Source organism: Bubalus kerabau, chromosome X (genome assembly GCF_029407905.1).
Source record: "Bubalus kerabau isolate K-KA32 ecotype Philippines breed swamp buffalo chromosome X, PCC_UOA_SB_1v2, whole genome shotgun sequence".
Classification (NCBI taxonomy): Eukaryota; Metazoa; Chordata; class Mammalia; order Artiodactyla; family Bovidae; genus Bubalus; species Bubalus kerabau.
Genome location: NC_073647.1, coordinates 28,150,153 through 28,165,890, shown reverse-complemented (window position 1 = coordinate 28,165,890; position 15,738 = coordinate 28,150,153). Strand labels below are relative to the sequence as shown.

At 41.2% G+C, this 15,738-nt stretch overlaps 1 long non-coding RNA gene across 1 annotated transcript in view; it reads right to left on the bottom strand.

The window, feature by feature from the left end:
* Positions 1-9,733, bottom strand: part of LOC129639203 (uncharacterized) — a 270,346-nt gene extending 260,613 nt beyond the window's left edge. Inside the window, exons 1-2 of the long non-coding RNA XR_008708257.1 lie at positions 9,629-9,733; positions 7,516-7,603 (exon numbers count right to left, since the gene is read on the bottom strand). This is a non-coding gene — a long non-coding RNA (uncharacterized LOC129639203). The remainder of the gene's footprint in view (positions 1-7,515; positions 7,604-9,628) is intronic.
* Between the last annotated feature and the right edge of the window lie 6,005 nt (positions 9,734-15,738).

Below are 15,738 nucleotides of genomic sequence, written 5' to 3'. Positions count from 1 at the left end.
TATTCATTGTAAATAGAGAGCCTTACACAGGGGAGCTGGTGTGCCTTAAACATATAAGTAAGGAGAATTTGGGGGAACTTGTAGCCAGAACGACCTGTTTATGCTGATCAGAGTTCAGCAAGTAGAGCAGAGCTTGGCAAGCAGGTGCAGGGAACTCTCCTTCCTCCTACAGTGCCTGGAAGTTGAGTGAGGAAAGAAATCTGCCCCTTGGGTTCCTGCTTCTATTGTGACTGTGGCCAGATGGAGGATGGGAGCTCAGGTATGAAGAGACCTTTTACAACTTTATCAAGACTTAACTGAGCTTCCCTGGTGGCTCAGATGGTAAAGAGCCACCTGGTAAAGAATCTGCCTGCAATACAGGAGACCTGGGTTCAATCCCTGGGTTGGGAAGATTCCCTGGAGGAGGATATGACAACCCACTCCAATATTCTTGCCTGGAGCATTCTATGGACAAAGAAGCCTAGTGGGCTACAGTCCATGGGGTCGCAAAAAGTCGGACACAACTGAGTAACTAAGCACACTCGGCACAACTGGCCCAGAACCTGATTTTCACAAACGTCTGCAGCTCAGGGTTGGGGGTGAAAGGTTGTGAACAGTTTGCCTTTAGAGCACAGTGCTTCTAGACAAAAGTACTATTTGATTGGATGATAAAATGAGAATACAGGACTTACCCTCCTGGGTCTAGGATAATTTAAAAACCAAACAAAACTGAAATCCCATGTGAAATTTAAAAAAAATGTGAGTTAGAATCTTACAAATGGAAAGCCCTCTTTATTTTCAAATGCAAATCTGATTCAAATCAAGGCCAAAAGTTTAAACAGTGATTTAGAAATCAACCCTTGAGTTCAAAGCTGATTTTAAGTGTAGCAAAATGTCTTTGCTCTTGTCCAGCCCTCAGGTTTCTACTGTAGTCCTGCAATCAGCACTGGAAATGGAGACCCAGAGGTGACAACCTTTTCACTGTCTTTCAGAACCTCCCTATCTCTCTACCATGTTAGCAACAGAATTGTCAACAACTAGATAATGATTATCTAATTCTAAAACGTTATCTAACTCCAGTAATAGGATTAAAGATAATTCAGTCTGTCCAGCTTTAGGATTCCAGCCACATGTTAACCCCTAGCAAACTCCATTGGCCAGTGGCCATTTCCATGAGCTGTTCTCTCATTTAAAATTGCACTATCCCTAGAGCAACAGAAGAAAAAATGAGATCCATCGGATCTTGTCAAATTTTAAAATCTTTTGTGCTTCTAAGAATACCATCAAGAAACTGAAAAGACAAACCACAGAATGGGAAAATCTATTTACAAATTATATGTCTAATAAGGGGCTTCCCTGGTGGCTCAGATGGTAAACAATCTGCCTGCAGTGAGGGAGACCCAGGTTTGATTCCTGAGTTGGGAAGATCCCCTGGGGAAGGGGTCTAGTATACAGACCTGTCTAATAAGGATCTAGTATATGGAATGTATAAAGAATTCTTAGAACTTAATAACAAAACAGACAACCCAATTGAAAATGGGCAAAAAAATCTGATTAGACATTTTTCCAAAGAAGATAAATGGCCATTAAACACATGGAGAAGTCCAACATCATTAGTCATTAGGAAAATATGAATCAAAACCACAATGATATACTACTTCGCATATATTGGGAAGATTATCATAAAAAAGACAGATAATTACTTGTATTGGTGAGGATGTGGAAACATAAGAACCATCACATATTTCTGGTGGGATTGTAAAATGGTACTGCCACTTTAAAAAACAGTTTGGCAGTGCCTTGAAGAGTTAAACATAGAGTTATCATATAACCCAGCAATTCCACTACTAAATATCTATACAAGAGAAATGGCAACACAGTGTCCACACAAAAACTTGTACATGAATGCTCATGATAGCCAAAATTTGGAAAGAACCCAAAGGCTCACCAAGTGATGAACAGACAAAATGTGGTAAATCCATACAATGGAATAGTATTCTGCCCCCCAAAAGAGTGAAGTATTGATACATGCCACCACATAAATGAGCCTTGAGAACATTATGCAAAGCCAAAGAAGTCAGACAGAAAGGCTCTATATTGTATGATTCTGTTTATATTAAATATTTAGGATATTTTTTCAGGTAAATCTAAAGAAACAAAGTAGATGAGTGGTCACCTGGGGTGGGAGGCAGGGAAGGGGAGAGTTACTGCTAACGAATGCAGGGTTTATTTCTGGATTAGTGAAAATGTTCTGGAAACAGATTATGCTGAAGGTGGCACAACTTTGAAAGTATACTGAAAACCACTGAATTGCATGCTTTTGATTAGTGGGTTTTATGATATGTGAATTATATGTCCATTTTTTAAATGTAGAAAAATAGCAACATACCCAAGAGTCAGAGATCTATAAGGCAAACTAGACCAGGGCTGCCGACAATCTTCGCCACACACCCACCTCTGCCCTCCATGACAGACAGACTCACATTCACACGTGGTCAGCAGGAATGTATCAGGTACTTCCTATCACAGATTGGTACAAATCATAGACAGCAGCAATACAGTTAATCCCTGATAAGTTCTAATTACCAGGGGCTGAGTTAGGTCCCTCAGTCATCTGGCTGGATCCTTCCAAGCTACCCAGTTCCACATCCCAAGTCCTCTACATATTCCATGGCCTTCAGACACTCTGCACTGGTTTTCTTCTGGGAAAACTCCATCCATTTCCTCCCCCTTGCCTCTGTTCATACTATGCACTCCTCTCAAACTAACAAGACCCAGCTTATCTTTTAAACATCACCAGCAGCAAATTCTCTCTGTTCTATGAAGTAGCATTTTGGTACCAAAACAGGACTTATTGAGTATTTGTTGACTGACTGAATAGTGAATGAATGGCCTTAGATATGCATCCCTCTAAGTGGATTTGAAGAAATAAAACCACCATAGTTAGTGTAAGCCCTTCCTTAACTTCTCCAGAAGAGCTGAAACAGTATGGTGGATGAGTAAACAGGCCAGTGGAGAGGTTACATTCCAGGAAGAGGATTTCAATTCCTATCTGAATTTCTCATAGAAACGATGGAAAAGCATGGGCAGTCTCAACTTGGTTAATGTATCCACTGGAAAACATGATAGAAGATGCTCACACACAGGGCCGACTACCAGAGGCTTAATCAAGGTAATATAAGTTCCCACCATGGGTTCTTTCCCAATCAGGCAAGCATTTTCGAATGCAAGGGAAGGAGAGCAACATTTTCATAAGGATAATTTTGAACCGGGTCTAATCTACTCATAACAGGCAATCATTGACAAACTTCAGAGCCTTTCTTATTAGTAGGAACAAATTGCATGCGTGCATGCTAAGTCACTTCAGTTGTGTCCGACTCTTTGCAACCCTATGAACTGTCAGGCTCCTCTGTCCATGGGATTCTCCAGGCAAGAATACTGGAGGGTTGCCATGCCCTCCTCCAGGGGATCTTCCCAACCCAGGGATCAAACTGCGTGGTTTACATCTCCTGCATTGGCAGCCAGGTTCTTTACCACTAGCGCCACCTGGGAAGCTCAGTGAGAATAAATTATTTGCAATCCAACTCCCAACTGATGGTGACACACCCAGGTGTAGCCACATTGCAGATGAGGACCTCTGGTGTATCAGGAAGTCACATTTCTGGAGAAAAGCCAGAACAGCAAACTTGTTCTGGAAACAACCACAGACCACAAATGAGATCTTGGCACAAGGAAATGCTTTCTAAAGTGCATATATAACCAAAGTTTAACAGATCACACAGAAGCCACCCCATAAAACTGTGTCTAATCTGGTGTCAAATATGTATGTCACAGAGCTTTCTCTCGGCCTGCCTTGCCACATCTCCTCATGTTTGCTGCAACAAACCTGGAGGTCCAAAAGGGCTTCTTTGGGGAAATGTGTCCAGAATACTTGGGATGATTTTGTAGAAAGACAATGAATTGATATTTTTAAAAATCTGATCCAAGGCTAATTGTTTTGCTGTTTTTTTCCCTCTAAATGTTATCTTTCCTGCTGGCAGAAACAAGCATTAACCACACATGCTATTTGTCTTTTTTGCTGCCTTCACAACCAAGGTTCTGCTTGCTTGAGCTGTCATCTCACCAGCATTAGCAGCTTCAGTCTGTGCAACAGTATTCTGCAAGTCAGCCTCCCACCCTTAAAAATGCATGAACCAACCCCTGTCTGCACAGAACTTGTTATCCTTTGATTCTGTGCAACTTGTCATTTCACAAGATCTAAAAGCCTCAAAACTCTGGCTTGCTGATAGCAGAAGTTAAAGGTACACCAGCCCATGTCTGAGCCCAGAACCACAACATGAAAACTGTCTACATTGGCCTTGTAATGGGAGATTGCAACCAGCATTAAAGCCCTGCTTTTTTTTCCCCTTTTATCATCAGTTAAAAATTGAATATTCAATGGTAATGAAATAGTAGGACTAATGCTGGTAAAAACAAACATAGCAGACCTCACTCCTCCAAACACTGATACCATTATATCTGAAATCCAACAGAAGTACTACCAGCCGTATCTCTGATGATCTATCTATCTTTGACTAATACCACATGCAAAACACTAAAGTATGAGTTTAAAAACCTATGTATCCTAGTTGACTTATATTTATGGAATGCAAAATAATGTTTTCTGTACATCTTATATTACATAATGTGTGTTAGTTGCTCAGTCACGTCTGACTCTTTGTGACACCATAGACTGTGGCCCACCAGGCTCCTCTGTCCATGGGATTTCCCAGGCAAGAATACTGGAGTGGGTTGTCATTTTCTTCTCCAGGGGATCTTCCCAAACTAGGGATCAAACCCAGGTCTCCCACATTTCAGGCAGATTCTTTACCGACTGAGCCACCGGGGAAGCCCTGTGTTATGTAATATATAAGGTTAAATACATAAGACTTAAAATGCTTTCATATTACTCCAAACCAAATTTCTCCCTTGAGAGTACTGTGGCATCTGATTACACTGTCTTCTTTCTATCTTACTATGCTTGCTGGTTAGCTACTGAAGCGTGTCCACATAACCATGCTGTCTTATAAGTCAGAGGGAAGATAGCTCTGAATTTCTTACATTTCCCTGCTCTTCTCTATGTTGCTTCCTTTCCCTTGAATTTGACCCAACACACTTTCAAAGCCTTTTTCAATTATTTCCCCTCAAGTATTGCCCTTTACAAAGGGTAACATTGCTATGAATCTAAAAAGTTCCTGTTAGTTTCCTCAGTTGGTTTTAGAGAACAGATGCTAGTGAGCATTCATCTCTTGTTTTTTACCATAAGCAGGCCTTAGTACCGAGTCTAAAGGTTTTTAAATTGTTTGCATATTTTGAGGTATTAACTGTGCAGAAGACAATGTTTCTGCCTCTTTTTCCTTCAAATGATGGAAAAAGGGTCAAAGGAAGATTAGAACAGCTATATTTGCTTAAGAAATCAGGCAAGCACATCATGCCAGGATGACATAAATCAACTAGGTCTGGATTTGTGAAGTATCTCAAGTTATTATCTAAAGAGGTCAACTTTGAAAAACCAAAGAATATATTTTGTTAGGAATCTTTCCCTTGGTTTCCTAGACCTTAACACGATTCTGATTTATCTCTGGTCCTTTATTTAACAATCCAGTATGTAGTAAGTGAGGGCGTCCTACATGTGAATCACTGTGGGAGACACAGATAACAAAAATGTGAGTCCTGCCCCTAGAAAGCCTGGTGTAAACAACAGGTACAGAGAGGGTTAAATAAGTTTATATTGCACTGGTTCCTCGCACCTACTAGGGGTTGGATTCATGTTGCTATGTGTGTGTGTGTGTTTTTTTTTTTAAGAATAAATAAAGATAAAAATAACTCTAATACAAAGCAAACTTTGCTAAACAGAGACACACGTTGTCCACGGAGAATTGGAAAAGAACTCATTCTGGCTAGCTCTTTCTGGCAAGGCACTGTGCAGGTTTTAGCATTTAAGTGGAGCTTTAGGGTGTATGTAGGACTTCCTTTGAAACCCATGTTGGAAGCGGGACTCAATGGTAATGACACAACATGACTGAGAGGGTGAAGCTGAGCCTGAAATGCTGGAACTTTGCTCTCCCACACCTCTGACCCACCCATGGCAACTCCAGGAGCCCTACTTCAGCTATTGTAGTTACTGAGGTTCCATCCAAGTTCTCCTTTGCATCAAAGGTTCTGCTGTTAGACTCACAAACATAAGAGATCAAACTTATGGTTGCCAAGGGGGAGAGGGGGAGGGAGAGGGATAGACTAGGAGTTTAGGGTTGGTGGACACAAACTATTATATGTAAAATGGATAAACAACAAGGTCTGTATAGCACAAGAAACTATATCTAATTTCCAGGGATAAACCATAAGGGAAAAGAAAGTTTTAAAAAAGAATATATATGTGTGTAACTGAGTCACTTTGCTGTATAGCAGAGATTTGTACAACATTGTAAATCAACTATACTTCAATTTTAAAAAAGATTAAAAAATAATGTTCTGCATTAAAATGAAAAAAAAAATGAAGTTTGAAACCCACTGGATAAGATTATCTTAAAGGGCCCTTCCAGCACTAAACTTCAATAGCTCACAGAAGAGATGAGACTTGCCTATAAAAAGAAAGACTTTGCTTGCCCAAATTTATCAGCAGAAGGGGAGAGCATAGGAAACTAACATGTACTGAGCATTTACTACGTACTTATGATATGGCACATATTACTATTGAATGCAAAAAACAAATCTGTATTATTGTCATTTTATAAGCAAGAAAACTAAGATTAGAGCAGTCAAATAACTTTCCCAAAGGTATGCAACTAATAAAGTGGCACAGAAAGGATTCAAACCCAGCGAGTATAATGCCAAAGGGCAAATTCCTATTAACCATTCTATGCCCCACCAAGGCACATCAGAGTTCACACGTTCAGAGAAAGGCTGAAAACAGACACACCTGTGCCAAATCAGGTTGTCAACAGCAATTCTGGGAACACTTATTTTAGAACCTGGCTTCCCAGGTGGCACTAGTGATTAAGAACTCACCTGCCAATGCAGGAGACATAGGAGATGTGGGTTTGATCCCTGGGTTGGGAAGATCCCTTGGAGGGCATGGCAACCCACTCCAGTATTCTTTCCTGGATCTTCCTAACCCAGGGATTGAACTCGAGTCTCCTGTGGCTCCTGCATTGCAGACAGATACTTTACCGTTGTGCCCCCTTAGCTGTCAGAGGTTGGTGATTTTTGAAAACAGATAAAAGTTGACCAGGAGTCAGGTCTTGTGAAAAAGTACATGATCAAACTTGGCAATGCCAAGCTGATCAATGGTATGGTGTGAATAAGGAAGGAGGCACTATATGAGTCAGCTTCGAGGTAGGGTTCCAAAGACAACAAAAGCCACACTGTTGGAAAGCACATCTGGGCACCAAAGGTGATTATTTTGAAAGATGAAACTCTTGCTGTGTAAATTCTACTGTGTGCTTCTATTTTTTTTTTTTAAGTTTTCAATAACATTCCATGAAGGAACAAACATACCAAGAGACTTGTTTTCACTTCTCCACTCAGCTCCTCAGCCACTGAATAGCCATGGTCAAGTCCCTTAAGATCACCAAACATCAATTTTCTATAAAACAGAAACAGTAAAACCCAATGTAAAAGGCTGTTTTCAGGACAAGAAAAAAAAAAGTATAAAGCAGTTAGTACTATTCCTGAACCCAAATGGGCACCCCACAAAGGGCAGCTATTATTGTTTTTAATCATGGCTTAAATATTCTCTGCAGATTGGGGAGTTTGAATGGCTTAGTTCAAAACGGATGTATTTTCAAGTTTTTTCCAAAACGCCTGAGCTGAGTAGTATATTCGAGCATGGTGTCACACGTTGAGGCACGGAGAGTTTAAGAAATGAGGACATTTCGAAAACTACTCAGGCTCCTCAAAAACATTTCTTGCAAATACAATCCACCACCACAGTATTTAACTCATTTGAGCTGCTAATAACCACTTTTCTAGTAGCTTGGAAAGCATGGTTTAGAGAGAAATTTTCTGACCACAATAACTGCATGTTTTTCCTTGCAATTGTCTCTCAAAAAAAAAAATACTACAAAGTTTCTATGTGGCTGAGAAAGCAGGTGAACAGGGAAAGAAATGTAAAGCTTTGTGCCCACAGCTTGTTTTCCATGACATGGGAGGTCTGCTTTTGAAAGCAAGCAAAGTGTTCATTTATTAAGAAAAACCAGCTCTTTGGGCTCCTGCTAAGTGTTTGGGGGCTCAGCAATTATCCAAAAAACTCCGATTACAAATTCAAAGCTCCCTTCCACCCACTCCCCCACCTCTCTGAAAAACAGGAAATCTGCCTGTGCTCGCATGATGCCTTCATCGCCGCAACCTTGCTGCGAGTAGGGCCGAATATTATGGGAAACAAGTCACAAAAGAGAAAAGCTGAAGGCAGGTGCAGGAACAAGACGCCGCGCTCCTTGGAGAGGGCCTTAGGTAAGTAGCTACAAGAGTTGTACGTGCCAGTCAAAGACGGGCAAGGGTCAAGCTCCCTTTTGTGCATGAACAAAGACTAATTGCATGTTCATAGCTGTAGAGTCTGCAGGCACTAATTCGAGAGAAGAACTATAAAAACCTTGGACTCCCGCCTCCCAACAGCAGCCAAGGGGAAGCAGAGGGCTCGAGGAGCCCAGTGGCTGTCAACCAGCTGGGCCTCTCCCTGCCTTCTCCACAGCAACCAGGGGCTCCCACGTGGCTGCCATTTCAGAAATGAAAATAAGCCATTTTGTGGAAACTGAAAGGATAGCTGTGTGTACATAACGCCAAGCCAATGAGCAGCAATGGAAAAGGCTCCGAGCCACTTAGCTTCCTTTGAAGCACAATGCCCAATACTGTTGGCCTTGCTTTTTCATTGAATCGACCAAATTAGCGGGCTCTTTTGACATCTCATAGACACGACTGGTCAGTGCAAGTTGTCCTTTTCTTACGTTCGAAAACAAAGGTCTCTTAAGGTAGTTTGGTCCTGTGAGGAACCATTTTGAATCAGGTTACTACTAAGGCCAAGTGTCTGGAGCAGCCGGTTTTTGAATTTATAATTAAGAGTAGCTTACATTCATAGAACACAGCCACATCTCCCAAACACTTTCATTCATTCAGTCACTGAACACTGATGGGTACTCCTGCTGCAGGCAAGGCGCTGTGCTCGGCTCTCCAGAGAACAGAAATGCATAAGCCAAACGGGATCCCTGCTCATTAAGCAGAGCAGATCTGATTGAACCCATTCCACAACCCAAGAGACTCAGAACTGAAGACTTTCAGTGACAAAGCCAGGAGAGAATAGAGGCCCTTGGGCCCCTGCACAGTGTGAAGCCCACTGCACCCCCCAGCCTTTCCATTGGCAGGTATAAGGAGCAGAGGAGGGCAGTCAGTGTATAGAGTCCAGGGGTCTCCAAGCCTGTACTCAATCTCAATTAAAAACAAAACAAGGGACTTCCCTGGTGGTCCAGTGGCTTAGACTCCACAGTCCCACTGCAGGGGGCACAGGTTCCATCCCAGGGAAGGGAACTAGACTCCAAATGTTACAACTAAGTGTTCACACGCCACTACTAAGAACTGGTGCAGACAAATAAATAAATAGGTATTAAAACAAACAAACCTCTCTTTGGCTAAACTCCCATACATAAAGCACATGGACGTGGAATGCTCTAGAGGAAGTGGGGACAGGGACACTGGTGTAGTGGAGCCCAGCTCTTCCACCGACAAGCTGTGTGACCTTGACCATCACTTAATCTCTAAGCCTTAGTTTCCCCATTGACACAAGTCGGGAGTTGGGCTCACTAAAATTGGTGAGTCCTAAACCTGGCTAACCATCACAGACTCAGGGGGAACTTGTTAGAGATTCGAAGTCCTCCCTCATACTTTATGAATGATCATTCCCAGGTGAGAAGGCCTAAGAATCTGCATTGTAACAAGCTCCCCAGAATATCCTGCTAGACAGCCAAGATCAGAAACCCTGCCTGAGATAACTTCCAGTGTCTGGGCTGGCCTATGAGAGCCCACACACAAGAAAACACCATGTAAGCTCTGAGACAGAATTAACATGAGAAGGAGCCTGAAGAAGCTGCTTCTTTGTTTAGTCATTCATGTGTTCCACAAACATTCTGAACCATGCTCTCTTTGCTTATTTCTGCATGGAGTACGAGAAACACAAATGCAACTAGTATAGAGCACTTGTCCTTTGAGAATCTCAGTTCATTTGTAGAAACAGGTGTGTCAAGAGATTAACACAGAGTCTCCCTTGGCAATCTGGTGGTTGGGACTTGCCCTTCCAAAGCAAGGGGAATGGGTTTGATCCCTGGTCCGGGAGCTAAGATCCCACATACCTTATGGCTAAAAAATCAAAATAAAACATAAACAATATTGTTGTCCAGTCACTAAGTCGTGTCCAACTCTTTGTGACCCCATGGACTGCAGCACACCAGCCTTCCCTGTCTTTAACCATCTCCAGAGTTTGCTCAAACTCATGTCCATTGAGTTGATGATGCCATCCAACCATCTCATCCTCTGTCATCCTCCTTTGCTCCTGCCCTCAATCTTTCCCAGCATCAGGATCTTTCCCAATGAGTCAGCTGTTCACATCAGCTGGCCAAAGTATTGGAGCTTCAGCTTCAGCATCAGTCCTTCCAATGAATATTCAGGATTGATTTCCCTTAGGATTGATTGGTTTTATCTCCTTGCCATCCAAAGGGCTCTCAGGAGTCTTTTCTAGCACCAAGATTTGAAAGCATCAATTCTTCAGTGCTCCACCTTCTTTATGGTCCAACTCTCACATCCATACATGACTAATGGAAAAACCATAGTTTTGACTAGTCGTTATTTCTAGCCCTTTTGATAATTGACATTCTAGCAGGTGTGAAGTGGCATCTCATTGTGGTTTTGGTTTGCATTTCCCTGATGATTAGTGATGTTGAGCAGTTTCTCATTCACCTGTTAGCTATCTCTATGTCTTCTTTGGAAAAACATCTCTTCAGCTCCTCTGCCCATTTTTAATTGAGTTATTTTTGGTGTTGTTGCTGAGTTGTGTGAGTTCTTTGTGGGGTTTCCCAGGTGGCTTAGTGGTAAAGAATCCACCTGCCAATGCAGGAGACACAGGAGATGTGGGTTTGATCCCTGGGTCGGGAAGATCCCCTGGAGGAGGAAATAGCAACCCACTCCAGTATTCTTAGTGGCTACTTCAGTCACCATCTGCAGTGATTTTGGAGCCCAAGGAAATAAAATCTTGAGAGTCTTGGATAGTGACAGAACAACCAGTGTTCTTGCTTGGAGAGTCCCATGGACAGAGGAGCCTGGTGACCTACAGCCTATGGGGCTGGACATGATTGAGCACACATACACCATGAGTTCTTTGTACATTTTTGATATTAATCACTTATTGGATGTGATTTGCAAATATTTTCTCCCATTCTGTACATTGTCTTTTCTTTATTTATTGTTTTTGTTTCTGCACAGAAGCTTTTTAGTTTGATGTCTTCCCACTTGATTTTTCCTTTTGTTGCTTACACTTTTAGGTGTCACATCCAAAAGATCATTGCCAAGACCAATGTCAAGGACCTTTTCCTCATGTTTTCTTCTAAGAGTTTTATAGTTTCAGGTCATACATTTAAGTCACTAATCCATTTTGAGTTAATTTTACTGAGTGGTATAAGATAGAGGTCCAATTTCATTATTTTGCACATTAACATCTAGTTTTTCAAGCATTATGCATTGAAGAGACTATCCTTTCCCCATTGAGTATTCTTGGCTCTGTTGAAAATATTAGTTCACTGTTTATGTGGGTTTATTTCTGGCTCTCTATTCTGTTCCATTGGTCTATGTATCTGGGTTTATGCCAGTACCATACTGTTTTAATTACTACAGTTCTGTAATATAGTTTGAAATAGAAACTGTGATGCCCCCCAGCTTTGTTTCTTTTCTCAGGAATGTCTTGGGTATTCAGGATCTTTCATGGTGCATATAAATTTTAGGATATTTTTCTAATTTCTATAAAAAATGCCATTAGAATTGTCATAGTGATTATATTGAATTTATAGATGTCTTTGGGTACTATGGAATTTTAACAATATTAATTCTTCCTATCCATGAACACAGGATATCTTTTCACTTATTTGTGTCTTCTTCAACTTCTTTCATTAATATCTTATAATGTTTAGTGTACAGATCTTTCACTTACTTGGTTAAATTTATTCTTATGTATTTTACTATCATTGATGCTATTGCCTATGGGATTATTTTCTTTATTTCTTTTTCAGATTAGTTTATTGGCATATTTGCTTCTGGTTCCAATCTACTGCAAAATGTTGTTGTCATTGATAAATATGAAGAAAATTCTGTCTCACACAAATATATGTTTGGAAAAAGGGAGTAGCATTTTACTTGCCTTTTGAGATAATTGTGGATAGACACAATTACCTTCTTTGATATTAAGCCAAAACTCAGAAAGTGGTAGTTTCTTTTTTATTTAAAGTTATATTAATTTCTACTATATGGCAAGCAAGTAATAGTTTCTTAAGGGTTATCTGCAATGTGGAGCTTGAAACAGTATCAGTGAACTGTACATATTCTGTCACACCAAAGTCCATTGGTCTATCTAGTATTTTGCATTGATCTTTAACTCATACATGATGTCAAAATATTGTCAGTTCAGTTCAGTAGCTCAGTCATGTCCAACTCTCTGTGACTCCATGGACTGCAGCAAGCCAGGACTCCCTGTCCATCACCAACTCCTAGGGTTTACTCAAATTCACATCCATTGAGTCAGTGATACCATCCAACCATCTCATCCTCTGTCATCCCCTTCTCCTCCTGCCTTCAATCTTTCCCAGCATTGTGGTCTTTTCAAATGAGTCAGTTCTTCACATCAGGTGGCCAAAGTATTGGAGTTTCAGCTTCAACATCAGTCCTTCCAATGAATATTCAGGATTGGTTTCCTTTAGGATGGACTGGTTGGATCTCTTTGCAGTCCAAGGGACTCTCAAGCGTCTTCTCCAACACCACAGTTCAAAAGCATCAATTCTTCAGCGCTCAGCTTTCTTTATAGTCCAACTCTCACATCCATACATGCTGCTGCTGCTAAGTCACTTCAGTCGTGTCCAACTCTGTGCGACCCCATAGACGGCAGCCCACCAGGCTCCCCAGTCCCTGGGATTCTCCAGGCAAGAACACTGGAGTGGGTTGCCATTTCCTTCTCCAATGCATGAAAGTGAAAAGTTAAAGTGAAGTTGCTCAGTCGTGTCCGACTTTTAGCAACCCCATGGACTGCAGCCCGCCAGGCTCCTCCATCCATGGGATTTTCCAGGCAAGAGTACTGGAGTGGGGTGCCATTGCCTTCTCCATCCATACATGACTACTGGAAAAACCATAGCTTTGACTAGCTGGACCTTGGTTGGTAAAGTAATGTCTCTGCTAATATGTTGTCTAGGTTGGTCATAACTTTTCTTCCAAGGAGCAAGCATCTTTTAATTTCATGGCTGCAGTCACCACCTGCAGTGATTTTGGAGCCCTCCCAAAAAATAGTCTGTCACTATTTCCCCATCTATTTGCCATGAAGTGATGGGACCAGATGCCATGATCTTAGTTTTCTGAATGTTCAGTTTTAAGCCAACTTTTTCACTCTCCTCTTTGACTTTCATCAAGAGGGTCTTTAGTTCTTCACTTTCTGCCATAAGGGTGGTGTCATCTGCATATCTGAGGTTATTGATATTTCTCCCGGCAATCTTGATTCCAGCTTGTGCTTCATCCAGTTCAGCATTTCTCATGATGTACTCTGTATATAATTAAATAAGCAGGGTGATAATATATAGCCTTGATGTACTCCTTTCCTGATTTGGAATCAGTCTGTTGTTCCATGTCCAGTTCTAACGGTTGCTTCCTGACCTGCATACAGATTTATCAGGAGGCAGGTCAGGTGGTCTGGTACTCCCATCTCTTTAAGAATTTTCCCTAGTTTGTTGTGATCCACACAGTCAAAGGCTTTGGTGTATTCAATAGAGCAGATGTTTTTCTGGAACTTTCTCGCTTTTTTGATGATCCAACAGATATTGGCAATTTGATGTCTGGTTCCTCTGCCTTTTCTAAATCCAGCTTGAACATCTGGTAGTTCATGGTTCATGTACTATTGAAGCCTGGGTTGGAGAATTTTGAGCATCACTTTGCTAGGGTGTGAGATGAATGCAATTGTGCAGTAGTTTGAGCATTCTTTGGGATTGCCTTTCTTTGATTGATCATTAAAAAAATACTGGTTTCTGACTTGTGAAGATCTTCCACCTATTTATACTTTCACTCATGTGTCTGTTAGTCACTCAGTCATGTCTGACTCTCTTCGATCCCATGGGGTGTTGCCCACCAGGCTCCTCCATCCATGTGATTTTCCTGGCAAGAATACTGGAGTGGGTTGCCATTTCCTTCTCCAACTTTTAATCATACAATATTCAAAAAATCACATTTGCTAATATCATCACTGGTAGCATCAGAAAACTCTAACTACTGGAAAATGTCAAGTTCACAGCAGTGGACACAAGTTTTCCAAAATTCTAATTTTGCTTGAAAGTTCAAATTCCACCATCAGTGACAAATAGTGTCAGCTCTTTTCCTTGTAGTGACAGACTTACTTGTTTATTTTTGAGAAAATATCTGTCAAATACCCAAGTCCGAATAACCATAATTTTTCCATCAGTTGTCTTTTTAAGTAAAAAAGGTCTTCTATTTTTAAAAGCATGGCTAGTGCAGCATGCAATTTAGATAATCACACAAGTGCTTTTCCTCAAGGCAACCACTGGACTTAAAGTGTGCAAGAGAAGTGATTTATGTATACAAGTACTTAAGAGTCAAGATATAATAAGATTAATATTTTTTTAACTGCTTCTTCAAGGACATTGTTAAGTAAAACTTTTTTTTTTGGAGTGCCTGGTAGTGAAGAGTATAGGGACTGCTAGTACAGCTTGGTGCTATGATTTGTGCTAACATGCCAGAAATTTTATTCACTATTGCTTTTGCACCTTCAGTGCAAACACCAACACAGTGAAAAAGGCATGTAATTCAGGGGCTAAACCTAAAACACAACCCCTCCTACAAACTTGTAAGGTGGGGTCCACTTAGGTGATCACAAGGCTGGTATTTCCCACCTTAGCCTTTGTCCAGATGCAATACAGTCTCATGCCATTTGGCACTCACTCAGATATCATGCTACTACCTACGTACACTGCAGAAGCTTAGCAAGTCAGCCTACAAGGACTAACACCACTAGAGCCACCCACAATATTACAGACTTAATGACTTCTAAGAAGGGGAGTGGAGTAAGCCACAATACTAATATTCCACTCTGCATTGCTTGATGTGATGTCTATATATACTGTGTGTGTGTGTGTGTGTGTGTGTGTGTGTGTGTGTATGCATGCGTGCTAAGTTGCTTTAGTTGTGTCCAACTCTTTGCACCCTACGGACTATAGCCTGCCAGGCTCCTCTGTCCATGGGATTCTCCAGGCGAGAATACAGGAATGGGTTGCCATGTCCTCCAGAGGATTTTCTCAACCAAGGGATCAGACCCGCATCTCTTATGTCTCCTGCATTGGCAGGCAGATTCTTTACCCCTAGCACCACCTGGGAAGCCCGTGTGTGTGTGTGTGTGTGTGTGTGTGTGTGTGTATACACACTATATACAGGTTTCCAAGACATACATATACATATATATATATATATATATATATATAT